Below are 6181 nucleotides of genomic sequence, written 5' to 3'. Positions count from 1 at the left end.
GAAAAGACTCTCCTTGTACCAATTACCTTAAGTGGATAAGGAAACACGTGGTGACTGTCTTCATATTGATAACTGCTTGTCTTGTTTGATTTAGTTAAGGGAATTATGTGACTGAAAGCGTGAAAGAAAACGATGCCCATTAATTATATATAAGTTTTTTGTTACCCTAAGAAAAGACGAGTTGTAGGTATTCTTATTATTAACGTTTAGTCTTATTTGATTTACTGCAGAGAAATAAAAATGAAAAAAATCCGTGAGACAGCCTGCAAATTCAAGATGAGTAACAACAATTAATGATAAAACACGATTTGTATACGGATTTATATTAAGGACTGCTGTCTTCTTTGCTTTACAATTAAGATCAAAGGCTGAAAGAGAACAACAGCAACATAAAATCAAAGTGAAGGCCATCGCTTCTCTAAACCTGCATCTTCTCGTCCGTGAACAACAAACAACGGTGCGCTGGGAACAGGTCCTCCGCGCATGACAGCAGGTCGAGCGAGGGAGCAAGTCTTTCACGTGTCCCAGAGGCGTCAAGTGTAGCGCGAACGGGGACGGAGACAAGCTTTGGAAGGAAGACGTTTGGGCTGTCGTTGGTGGTGGTGGTTGTGGTTGTGGTAGTGGTGGTGGTAGTTGTGTTGGTGACTTTGGTGGTCGTAATGGTGTCTGCGTGGGTTTATAGGTATACCAATAAGACTGGAGTATTGACAAAAGTGAAGAGTAAAACAAGAGACTAGCGGATTATGCCTTGGCTAATAAAACGGTATAGAAAGACAAGTTAAGAAAAAAACGAATGAAACAAAGAAATCTAGCCTCTCTACCAGTTGGCCAATGATACTGAACACAAAATAATGAAGAATAGATTACAGTTTGAGCAATAAAACAAACTAGAAAGACAAGTTCAGAATAAAACGAATGAAACAAAGAAATCTAGCCTCTCTACCAGTTGGCCAATGATACTGAACACAAAATAATGAAGAATAGGTTACAGTTTGAGCAATAAAACGGCATAGAAAATAATTACATGAATCCATCCGTTGACTGCTTGGGATAAGCTTATAGTCACTTAGTCTACGCGCAGTTAGCAGGTCATTAGTTCACTCCGCTGTCCCTGTAAACGTAATCTAATGCACGCCTCTGTTGTTCCCACTAACGCTTACTCTGTGCTCTAATCTACTCTAAGCTTGCTGGAGGCTCCCTGTTGTCAATATTGTGTGTGTGTGTGTGTGTGTGTGTGTGTGTGTCAGTCAGTAGTGCCTAGGGGGGTTTAATTTCCTGTCCCCGTGTGTGTGTTTGGGGGGTAGGGGGGGGAGTGCATGTGTGTGTGTGTGTGGGGGGGGGGGGAGTGCATCTGTGTGTGTGTGTGTGTGTGTGTGTGTGTGTGTGTGTGTGTTTGATTTAATATCCTGATCATTCTCTTTTTCCCTTCGGCGCTGATATTCCTGCGACACAAGATATTTCCGTTGCAGAGATGGGAACACACACACACACACACACACACACAAAGACATACAGTACTAGAAGATCAATGGACTAATAATAAAAATATGTATAATTCTGATGACATTATTTATTTACGAATACAGTAAAATCAATATTAATGGTATCAGTTATAGTAGTAGTAGTAGTAGTAGTAGTAGTAGTAGTTGTAATAATAATAATAATAGTAATAATAATAATAGTAATAATAATAATGACGGTCCCCAACTAATGAACACACACACACACTTATAATCTCCCTCATTTCCTCGTAAAGCAGCTCAGTCTCGTCGCACCAAGAATAGAAAAAAATCATTACTCCCCACACGTCCTCTTCGCCTCGAGAATATATGAGAGACGCGCTGCTTTGATGCTCCGGGCGACGCATAACACTGATGAACGGAAGAGGCTTACATGACATTACCTCTCAGCGACCTATTAACCCCGCCTCCCAAGGGCACGAGGGAAGGGGAAGAGATGGTCAAAATGGTATATGATGTTACTGCTAGAAAACTGTTGGTAGATTCTGAACATTACTTCTCTTAGGCAGCCGTGTGAACGTTTCTGCCTTAGAGCATCAGTGAATGTAAATAGACGGACAATATATTAACTTATTTTACTGCTGCGAGACTTTGTAGATTGTTAATATTAGTTCTCTTAGGCAGCCGTTTTAATCTCGCCTTCTAAGGACATGATGAAGATGAAAGGACGGATAACAGATTAGATTCTCTCACTGGAGGAAAGGAGGAAGACTTTGAGATTATAGCAGGAAGGTCGTGTTGAACTCATTAGCTTTCCAAAATTATGGGTACAGGTGAAATGTGAGAAAACAGATACTTTATTTCACTGTTTGAAGAATTTTTGCCTTCCAGTTGTACGAGTAAAGGTGAATAGAAAGAAAGTATTACATAATTTCACTGCTGGAAGATTTTTGTCACATTCTCAACATTTCTCATTATACGAAGCGTCATTTACTTGGCGATAGTGATTTTTTCTTGCGTCCTTGTTTCTTCTCTTGTTTTGTCTCTCCTCTCATCTCTTGTCTTTGGCGTTTTCGTGTCTCGCGTGGGAGTGTTTAGCGCGTCTGGGGTCGTGAGTGGGTGTGATTGGGACGTCTACGGGAGAGGAAAGTCGATGGGATGGCCGTGTACCCTTGGAGCGACTAATAGCGTTGTCAGGACTGTTTGGGGACACTCGCCCACTCTCTTTTCCACATGTTGCTGCTCCCAGACCGACACACCCTCCCCAGACACGCCTTTGTACCGCCCCCATGCATCCTAACCCTTTAAAACCAATTCCAACACACGTCATCAAGCATCCCTTCCTGACCCTTCCCAGACACACCCTTCCAACACACACCATCCCTTCCTGACCCATCCCACACACACCATCCCTTCCTGACCCATCCCACACACACCCTTCCAACACACCATGCATCCTAACCCTTTAAAACCAATTCCAACACACGTCATCAAGCATCCCTTCCTGACCCTTCCCAGACACACCCTTCCAACACACACACCATCCCTTCCTGACCCTTCCCACACACACCATCCCTTCCTGACCCATCCCACACACACCCTTCCAACACACCATCCCTTCCTGACCCTTCCCACACACACCATCCCTTCCTGACCCATCCCACACACACCCTTCCAACATAAACACCATCCCTTCCTGACCCATCCCACACACACACCCTTCCAACACACCATCCCTTCCTGACCCTTCCTGACCCATCCCAGACACACCCTTCCAGTACACCCCATCCATCACATTCTCTGCGTTCCTCGGCTGCCTCGGTGACGGCGGTGATGGTGGTGGTGGTTGAGACGGGCTATGCGAGTCTTTTGGGTACTCTTGTTATTTCTCGACCAATAAGAGAAATCGTTACTCATGTTACGAAGGTTCTGGCAGCATATGTAAGCGTTCAGGAATATGGAAGTATCGATGGCATTAATAATAAAACTTTAACTTCTATCGTTCTACAAAATGTGCCTCGGAGACTTATTTCATTCATGGATAGATGAGAAAAGAATTACAATGGTTCTGGCATCGTTCGCACACATTAAGTGATTTGGAAATATCAATGGCAATACAAATAAGAGTGTGATTAATTAAACCGTAGCCTTCACTAATTAAAGGTCCTATATACCTATAATTCGTCTCTCCTCGCCTCTATGTCAAACCCCCATTTCCTCCCCATTTCTTTAGGTGATAGGCAGAAATGGGTTCACAGAGAGTTGACAACGGGAATCGGACACCACGAGAAGGGATTGGATCGTAAGGAAATGGGTTCAGATGCTATACAAACTCCATCATAACCCCCATTTCTGACCCATTCCTTTAGGTGATAGGCAGATATGGGTTCACACAATTTGTCAGATGATGCAGATACCAAGGAAATGGGTTTAGATCACAAGAGAAAGAATCAAGTACTATTAAGGAATGGGTTTGAATACTGTACAACCCCCATTCCTCACCCATTTCCTTAGGTGGGAGGCAGAAATGGGTTCACAGAGAAAGCAAGGTCAGTGTGTGTGGAATAGGCGCCATGATGTGCGTGTGATACCGTAGACCGTCATGAAGCGAACGGTTAATTAAAACACTGCATTGCCGGACACCAGCTTTTAATACCTTCGCCAACCTCTCTTTGACGCCATATATATATAAAAAAATATATATATGATGTCCCTGTCATTTATTTTGTCCCGTGTTCTGCTCCAAAATGTTTCGGTCGTAATGAATCACAGTAAAATATTAATTACTGTCGTTGATACGTGCGGGTGACTGCAGGAAACGTGTCAGAAAATCCAGCTATGTAAATCCATGCAAACAGAACATTGTAATCCCTTAAATGTCCGCAGTATAAGTTCATTAATCCGAAATCCACGTGTCAAAATATCCAGCAATATAAATCCATGCAAACAGAACATTGTAATCCCTTAAATGTCCGCAGTATAAGTTCATTAATCCGTAGAAATGTATGAGACCGTCCACCGATGTTACATAATTCCTATCCTGCTGGAAATCTTTCGTCACTCACTTCGCCTCGTACTACAAACCAAAGGACAGGAAATGAATGATGATATTGATACCTGATAGACACCTGACGCCCCTCTAAAAAGTCTGCCTAGGGTCCCGGTTCTACCTGTCTTCGGCCTTCCTATATGAGAGCGAAACCCGATCCCGCAAAACTGTCCCACTCCGTATGGTGCAAACTTAGGCCATGTAGTGAACCATACCGCACCATATTGCACCATATTGAATGAAGACTTCGAGGTGCGTTAAAGGTTGTGGAATGATATCCTTTGTGGTCTTCTTCCACTGAGGAAAAAATAAGGAAAAAATTAGAAAAAAATCGAAGAAAATAACACTGAATGACTAAAAAGAAGGAAGAAAAGATTGAAAGGAAATAAAAATAAAAGAAAATTATGATTAAAAGTAACGCTACACATTCACCATCACTTTCCTCTGACTTTGGGAATCCTTCAAAACAACAATAATACAAAAAAAAAAAATTTAAAACACGTCAGAAATGAGTGTCTGCAGCAGCATCGACCCTCTCACACCTGTCACCTTCCCATTACCTGAAGACACGGAACGAGAACTAAAAACTACACTCTGCACTTCCCTTCAACGCTACTTAACGCCTTTTCTTTCCTGCGTATGTATAAAAGGGCTATTACACTGGGCAAATTTTCCATGGATCTTCAGTCGAACCACGATTTCCGCTAGCGTGGTTCTCATTTGTTTCTTGTTATTGCCGCTGATGATGATGGTGAGTAATACCGTCGTCCTTCGGGGAAATCTACCGTAGCTTTGGAAGATCGTGGACACGTCAGAAAACCACGGAAATAGGAGAACCACGCCAGCGGAAATCGTGGTTTGACTGAAGATCCACGGAAAATTTGCCCAGTGTAATAGCCCTTTAAATGATCCTTCCCTCTCCTATCCCTTGTCCTATCCGTCCGTCCCTTTCCCTTGTGTTTTAATTAAGGAATCACGCGTAGAGGAAGGAAGATAATTAAAATCCGTATACTTGTAAATGATATAACTTGGCTTGTTCTTGTTAGGTAAAATTTTGGGGCATACGCTAGAGCTACGCGTGGCCTCAGTGCTAATCTCCGGTTCCTTGTCCCTTGAGCATGTGTGTGTGTGTGTGTGTGTGTCAGAGAGGGAGGGGAAAGGAACCCATTACCCCGGGACGCGTATTTCCCTTCTTTTACGGGTACGTGTCGCTCACTCTTGAACAGGTCACGTTAGGTTAGGTTTGGTAGTTGGAGCCTTTGTTCCCGCCTGCCACGACACAGAGCCATGGATTTAAGAGGTCCCCGGCGTCTTATAACTATCATACAATCTTCCCTTTTTCTTTTCCTCCTATTCTCTCCATTTCTTTTCCTCCTCTCTTATTTTTGCCACGACACAGAGCCATGGATTATAACAATCATACAACCTTCCCTTCTTTTCCTCCTATTCTCTCCATTTCTTTTCCTCCTCTCTTATTTTTGCCTGCCACGACACAGAGCCATGGATTTAAGAGGTCCCCGGCGTCTTATAACTATCATACAATCTTCCCTTTTTCTTTTCCTCCTATTCTCTCCATTTCTTTTCCTCCTCTCTTATTTTTGCCTGCCACGACACAGAGCCATGGATTTAAGAGGTCCCCCGGCGTCTTATAACTATCATACAACCTTCCCTT

Source organism: Eriocheir sinensis, chromosome 62 (genome assembly GCF_024679095.1).
Source record: "Eriocheir sinensis breed Jianghai 21 chromosome 62, ASM2467909v1, whole genome shotgun sequence".
Classification (NCBI taxonomy): Eukaryota; Metazoa; Arthropoda; class Malacostraca; order Decapoda; family Varunidae; genus Eriocheir; species Eriocheir sinensis.
The sequence above is the reverse complement of the archived record's forward strand: the minus strand, read 5'-3'. Positions refer to the sequence as shown.